This window comes from Schistocerca gregaria, chromosome 2 (assembly GCF_023897955.1).
Source record: "Schistocerca gregaria isolate iqSchGreg1 chromosome 2, iqSchGreg1.2, whole genome shotgun sequence".
Lineage (NCBI taxonomy): Eukaryota > Metazoa > Arthropoda > Insecta > Orthoptera > Acrididae > Schistocerca > Schistocerca gregaria.
The window spans coordinates 812,351,365-812,359,747 of NC_064921.1; positions in this window are offsets into that span (position 1 = coordinate 812,351,365).

Here is an 8,383-nt window from a genome sequence, read left to right on the forward strand (position 1 = left end):
AACACTTATTTCACAGTTAAGTTGAAGCACTGTTGTTGTTCTAACCATCACTGGTTTGTTGTCTGAAACCCGACCATGGATTAACTGCCATGGGACCAAAAAATGGGCCCTTGTATATCCTCACAATAATAGGTACTGAAACTTCACATTGTTTGGTGTTTACTTTACAGAAAATAAAATTGAAATTTAACTCATCAAATTAACTGAATACATTGAAAAATTCCGTCTTTTTAACAGTTTCTTCTACTATGAGAGCTAATCCAAATTATTTGTTTGAATCATGAAATTAACATATATAGTTATGCAAACAATAATTTTGACAGAACTGTTAATTACTTTGGAATTAATTAAGGGCTGGCTTTTCTAACATGTTTTCGAATAGAGCCAAATAGATCATTTAATAATACTATTAGTTATTCCTCCAAATGTTCATAATTAGTACAGAATTTATATTTGTTTATACATCAACAATAGAATTTAAGTTATGAAACAATTACTGATGTCACCCTGTAACAAAAGATACTAACTAGGGATAGTCAAAATAAATTAGAAAAACAATTACATACATAAAACTAAGCTCAAAATTAGATCTGGTGTTATATGTTTTAAAACTGAGGGACAACCTTTCTCTTGTATGAAAATGCAGGTTATATTCACGTATGTTAATGGTAATTAGTTAAAAGTGAAAAAAAATGAATTTAAGGAGTCAGATGGCAAAACAAGAGGGGAAGTAGAAATACCCCAGCTTGCTTCACATCACCCCCTCACTGGATTGACCAGACAGATATTGCAAATAGCTAACTGGGCAAGACAATGACCACAAGTGACCCCATACAGTGGGTTAAAAATCTATACACAAAAATTAATACATAAGAAATATTAGCAAAACTACAGTACATACTTTTTTTTTCCAAATTTATACTTGTATGAACTGGCCATATGAAAATCCCCATACAAAATATTTACATACAATGTGTTGTACATTTGCACAAAATATCTACAATTAGACATCTTCATAAGAAGTGATGTCCTTTTTGGGTAAACAAAGATTAAATTTTAAAATACATATCACTGTATACAAGTCCTGTCTTGTTTAACAAAAAATTAATCCTCATGGGCAGCAAAAAAGTTAAATTAAACTGTGCATTGCAGTTCACTTTTAGCCAAAAAATTCCCCTTGCACAATGTTCAGTAAATTTTACAAGCACTGTCATTTTTTCAGTGAGCTTTTACACATTTTCTCATCAACTTGTCCACACCTTCAACAGGTCCAAGTGGCAGTTAGCAGGAAAATGCACTGCTATCAGTTCCCTTGGAGGTGGTTCTCCTCTGCCACAATACATGGAAAAAATCAGATAAAATACCCTACTTTAGTACACTTACCTCCAATCTGCTTGTGTCTGTATATGTGTGTGTGTGTGTGTGTGTGTGTGTGTGTGTGTGTGTGTGTGTGTGTGTGTGTGCAAGTGTAACGTTGTCCTTTTTTCCCCGGGATTGGAATGACTGCTTACCCTCTCCCTTAAAACCCACATCCTTTCGTCTTTCCCTCTCCTTCCCTCTTTCCTGATGAAGCAACCGTTGGTTGTGAAAGCTTGAATTTTGTGTACGTGTTTGTGTGTCTGTCAACATGCCAATGCTTTTCTTTGGTAAGTTACATCATCTTTGTTTTTAGATATATTTTTCCCACGTGGAATGTTTCCCTCTATTATGGACCTTGCTGTTGGTGGGGAGGCTTGCATGCCTCAGCGATATAGATGGCCGTACCGTAGGTGCAACTACAGCGGAGGAGTATGTGTTGAGAGGCCAGACAAACGTGTGGTTCCTGAAGAGGGGCAGCAGCCTTTTCAGTAGCTGCAGGGGCAACAGTTTGGATGATTGACTGATCTGGCCCTGTAACAATAACCACAACAGCCTTGCTGTTTTGGTACTGCGAACGGCATGCAGCTTTACTGTATGGTTAAATGATGATGGCGTCCTCTTGGGTAAAATATTCCAGAGGTAAAATAGTCCCCCATTCGGATCTCTGGGTGGGGACTACTCAGGAGGACATCGTTATCAGGAGAAAGAAAACTGGTGTTCTACAGATTGGAGCATGGAATGTCAGATCCCTTAATCGAGCAGGTAGGTTAGAAAATTTAAAAAGGGAAATGGATAGGTCAAAGTTAGATATAGTGGGAATTAGTGAAGTTCGGTGGCAGAAGGAACAAGACTTTTGGTCAGGTGAATACAGGGTTATAAATACAAAATCAAATAGGGGTAATGCAGGAGTAGGTTTAATAATGAATAAAAATATACGAGTGCATGTAAGCTACTACAGACAGCATAGTGAACGGATTATTGTGGCCAAGATAGACACGAAGCCCACGCCTACTACAGTAGTACAAGTTTATATGCCAACTAGCTCTGCAGATGATGAAGAAATTGAAGAAATGTATGATGAAGTAAAAGAAATTATTCAGATAGTGGAGGGAGATGAAAATTTAATAGTCATGGGTGACTGGAATTCAGTAGTGGGAAAAGAGAGAGAAGGAAATGTAGCAGGTGAATATGGATTGGGGCTAAGAAATGAAAGAGGAAGCCACCTGGTAGAATTTTGCACAGAGTATAACATAACCATAGCTAACACTTGGTTTAAGAATCATAAAAGAAGGTTGTATACATGGAAGAAGCCTGGAGATACTAACAGGTTTCAGATAGATTATTTAATGGTAAGACGGAGATTTAGGAACCAGGTTTTAAATTGTAAGACATTTCCAGGGGCAGATGTGGACTCTGACCACAATCTGTTGGTTATGAACTGTAGATTGAAACTGAAGAAAGTGCAAAAAGGTGGGAATTTAAGGAGATAGGACCTGGATAAGCTGACTAAACCAGAGGTTGTACAGAGTTTCAGGGAGAGCATAAGGGAACAATTGACAGCAATGGGGGAAAGAAATACAGTAGAGGAAGAATGGGTAGCTCTGAGGGATGAAGTAGTGAAGGCAGCAGAGGAGCAAGTAGGTAAAAAGATGAGGGCTAGTAGAAAACCTTGGGTAACAGAAGAAATATTGAATTTAATAGATGAAAGGAGAAAATATAAAAATGCAGTAAATGAAGCAAGTAAAAAGGAATACAAATGTCTCAAAAATGAGATCGACAGGAAGTGCAAAATGGCTAAGCAGGGATAGCTAGAGGACAAATGTAATGATGTGGAGGCTTATCTCACTAGGGGTAAGATAGATACTGCCTACAGGAAAATTAAATAGAGCTTTGGAGAAATGAGAACCACTTGTATGAATATCAAGAGCTCAGATGGAAACCCAGTTCTAAGCAAAGAAGGGAAAGCAGAAAGGTGGAAGGAGTATGTAGAGGGTCTATACAAGGGCAATGTACTTAAGGACAATATTATGGAAATGGAAGAGAATATAGATGAAGATGAAATGGGAGATACGATACTGCATGAAGAGTTTGACAGAGCACTGAAAGATCTGAGTTGAAACAAGGCCCCGGGAGCAGACAACATTCCATTAGAACTACTGACGACCTTGGGAGAGCCAGTCCTGACAAAACTCTACCATCTGGTGAGCAAGATGTATGAGACAGGCGAAATACCCCCAGACTTCAAGAAGAATATAATAATTCCAATCCCAAAGAGGGCAGGTGTTGACAGATGTGACAATTACCGAACTTTCAGTTTAATAAGCCACGGGTGCAAAATACTAACTCGAATTCTTTACAGACGAATGGAAAAACTGGTAGAAACCGATCTTGGGGAAGATCAGTTTGGATTCCGTAGAAATGTTGGAACACGTGAGGCAATTCTGACCCTACGACTTATCTTATAAGAAAGATCAAGGAAAGGCAAACCTATGTTTCTAGCATTTGTAGACTTAGAGAAAGCTTATGACAATGTTGACTGGAATACTCTCTTTCAAATTCTGAAGGTGGCAGGGGTAAAATACAGGGATCGAAAGGCTATTTACAATTTGTAAAGAAAGCAGATGGCAATTATAAGAGTTGAGGGGCACGAAAGGGAAGCAGTGATTGGGAAAGGAGCGAGACAGAGTTGTAGCCTATCCCCGATGTTATTCAATCTGTATATTGAGCAAGCAATAAAGGAAACAAAAGAAAAGTTCGGAGTAGGTATTAAAATCCATGGAGAAGAAATAAAAACTTTGAGGTTCGCCGATGACATTGTAATTCTGTCGGAGACAGCAAAGGACTTGGAAGAGCAGCTGAACGGAATGGACAGTGTCTAAAGGAGGGTATAAGATGAATATCAACAAAAGCAAAATGAGGATAATGGAATGTAGTCGAATTAAGTCTGGTGACGCTGAGGGAATTAGATTAGGAAATGAGACACTTAAAGTAGTAAAGGAGTTTTGCTATTTGGGGAGCAAAATAACTGATGATGGTCGAAGTAGAGAGGATATAAAATGTAAACTGGCTGTGGCAAGGAAAGCGTTTCTGAAGAAGAGAAATTTGTTAACATCGAGTATAGATTTAAGTGTCAGGAAGTCGTTTCTGAAAGTATTTGTATGGAGTGTAGCCATGTATGGAAGTGAAACATGGACGATAAATAGTTTGGACAAGGAGAGAATGAAGATTTTGATATGTGGTGCTACAGAAGAATGCCGAAGATTAGATGGGTAGATCACATAACTAATAAGGAGGTATTGAATAGAAATGGGGAGAAGAGGAGTTTGTGGCACAACTTGACGAGAAGAAGGGACCAGTTGGTAGGACATCTTCTGAGGCATCAAGGGATCACAAATTTAGCATTGGAAAGCAGAATGGAGGGTAAAAATTGTAGAGGGAGAGCAAGAGATGAATACTGTGGTGCCACTGCCAGAAACCACACTTGCTAGGTGGTAGCCTTTAAATCGGCCATGGTCTGGTAGTATACGTCGTACCCGCATGTTGCCACTATCAGTGATTGCAGACCGACCGCCGCCACACGGCAGGTCTAGAGAGACTTCCTAGCACTTGCCCCAGTTGTACAGCTGACTTTGCTAGTGATGGTCCACTGACTTCTACGCTCTCATTTGCCGAGACGATACTTAGCATAGCCTTCAGCTACATTATTTGCTACAACCTAGCAAGGCGCCATGATCAGTTACCATTGATATTGTGAATCATGTACTGTCACAAGCGACGTTCATGATTAATGGATTAAAGTTAAGTATTCCACCAGCTACGTCCGTTTTTCTGAAGTCTACTTTCCTTGTCCTGTTCCAGACCTCACACCAGCCTGCGTGAGCTAAAACACGTGCATTTCGGCCTCCTTTAGTGGCACGGTGTTGGCTCTCCTGCCAACCACAACAAATATACTAAGCTGATTCAGAAGGATGTAGGTTGCAGTAGGTACTGGGAAATGAAGAAACTTGCACAGAATAGGGTAGCATGGAGAGCTGCATCAAACCAGTCTCAGGACTGAAGACCACAACAACAACACATATATTACATAGTTGTCATAACATTACAACAATTAGCACTAAAATGACTATAGTACAACAGGTGGTGACTATAAAAATTTAAAATGAAGTACACATTACACTACAAAACCTCACTCTAAGTCATAACTGTCTGAAGCTTGTCAAACTTGAAAGACTTTTGTTTCTTTCTCATTTTCAAAATAGCAAAAACTCAAGATGTGTAGTAGCATAGGTTTACTAATCACTATGTTATGAAAACAGAAAAAAGAAAGAGCGTGGCTAATCACTAAACTTCACATGGCCTTATTGGAATCCGTTTAGCACACAAATATTAAAATATACTTCACTGCTATTCACAATCTGATGACAGTAACGTGTGCACATGTTTGTTTCATAGTTCAGGCTTCTCTCACTAGAGCTGCACATGAAAACAAAATACCCTCTCTAGCGTTAATTTCAAACAATATCATTTGTGAAATTTCAACATTCCACATGCAGTACCAGGGGAGAAAAATTATTGTGCATTACTTTTTAATCCTATGTCATAGAAAGAATCAGTATGGTAGAAAAGGGTGTACATCAAATGTGTAAAAGCAACATTTATAAAGAGGAAATGGAAGAAATTCCTTGATTATATTCTAAGGAAACAAGCCAAATGATGCAGCAAGCCTAAGCTGACAAGTGCTTAAGCTGTACTCATTGTTACAAATGGTTCACATAGTTTAAAAATGGGCAGATGGAAGTTAATAATGATCCTCGTTCAGGACACCATGTGGCATCTACTGATGATGGCCAGAGATTAGATTAGATTAGTTCTTATTCCATAGATCATGAATACGACACTTCGTAATGATGTGGAATGTGTCAAGTTAATAAAAGGTGTCTATACAAGATATTACCTTACACAAAATATTACGTGACACTTAATATTTTATTTATTTATTGTGGGGTTTGGGGAAATTACCCATTTACTATATCCAAAAATTCATCTAATGAGGAGAAGGAGTTGCCTTTAAGAAATTCTTTTAATTTCCTTTTAAATGCTATATGGCTATCTGTCAGACTTTTGATGCTATTAGGTAAGTGACCAAAGACTTTTGTGGCAGCATAATTTACCCCCTTCTGAGCCAAAGTTAGATTTAACCTTGATTAGTGAAGATCATCCTTTCTCCTAGTGTTGTAGCCATGTACACTGCTATGACTTTTGAATTTGTTCAGATTGTTAATAACAAATTTCATAAGTGAATATATATATTGTGAGGCTACAGTGAAGATCTCTAGCTCTTTAAATAAGTGTCTGCAGGATGATCTTGGATAACTCCAGCAATTATTCTGATTACATGCTTTTGTGAAATGAACACTCTGTTACTCAATGATGAATTACCCCAGAATACGATGCCATACAAAAGCAGAGAATGAAAATAGGTGTAGTAAGCTAATTTACTGAGATTTATATCGGCAAAATGTGCAATGACCCTAATAGCATAAGTAGCTGAACTCAAATATTTCAGCAGGTCTTCAGTGAGTTTTTTCCAATTCAACCCCTCATCAATGCATACACCTAGAAATTTTGAATATTCTACCTTAGCTACCAATTTCTAATCAAAGTCTAAATTTATTAATGGTGTCATTCCGTTTACTGTGTGGAACTGTATGTACTGTGTTTTGTCGAAGTTCAATGAGAGCTCATTTGCTGAGAACCATTTAATGATTTTCTAAAAAACAACATTTACAATTACACCAGGTAATTCTTGTCTGCTGGGTGTGATAACTATACTTGTACCATCAGCAATAAGTATCAACTTTGCATCTTCATGAATATAGACTGGCAAGTCATTAATATATATTAAGAACAGCACAGGACCCAAGATCGAACCTTGCAGCAGCACATTCTTGGTTGCTCCCCAGTTTGAGAAATCACCAATTTTTTTGCATATTATGTGAACTGCTTATTTCAACTTTCTGCACTCTTCCAGTTAGGTATGATTTAAACCATTTGAGTGCTGTCCTATTCATACCAGAGTACTTGAGCTTATCTGGAAGTATTCCATGATTTACACAATCTAAAGCCTTTAAGAGACCACAAAAAATCCCAACAGGTGACTTCCAGTTACTCAGAGCATTTAATATTTCATTAGTGAAAGTATATATAGCATTTTATGTTGAAAAACCTTTCTGAATCCAAACTGACATTTTGTTAAAACTTTATTTTTGCGGAGGTGTGAAGCTACTCTACAATATATTACTTTTTCAAGAATTTTGGGTAAGGCAGTCAGAAGAGAGACTGGGTGGTAGTTGTTGACATCAGACGTATCCCCTTTTTTATCCGGTGGTTTAACAATGGCATTCTTCAGTCTATCTGGGAAAATACCCTGCTTCAGAGAGCTATTACATATGTGGCTAAGAATCCCTTTTATCTCTTGGGAACAAGCTTGTACTATCCTGCTGGAAATGCCATCAATTCCATGTGAGCTTTTATTCTTGCAAAACCTGGCCTTCACCTCTTCCCTGGCTGCTACCTAGCAACAGAACTTTCCTCTTACTTTCTACTTTTTTTTTTGAAGCAGTTGGTTTTCTACTGAGATTCTGTTGCATCTTAACTACATCTACTTTTACTGGAGCCTCTTCCTTACATAAATGTGGCAGCAAGGCATATCTATTTGTTGTGCCAACTGGGAAACTGTCAGACACTGTCCTCTTTCTGTGGCCCCTGTTCCCAGCTACCACTTCCCACTGCTGTTTGCCCTCCTCCCCTCTTAACCTCTTCAGTTCCTCCTCGTTCTGTCCCAATCAGCCTGAAGGGCTCTAATTTTCTCCTCCTTTTCAGCTATAATCTTATCTCTTGAGCAACACCATGTCAGGAATGTCAACAAAATTGTGTGTGCCAATCGTAGACTGACTGACTGAGAGATTGTAGAACAATGTAACATTTCAGATGGATCATGCCAGGAAATCCTGACACAGCATCT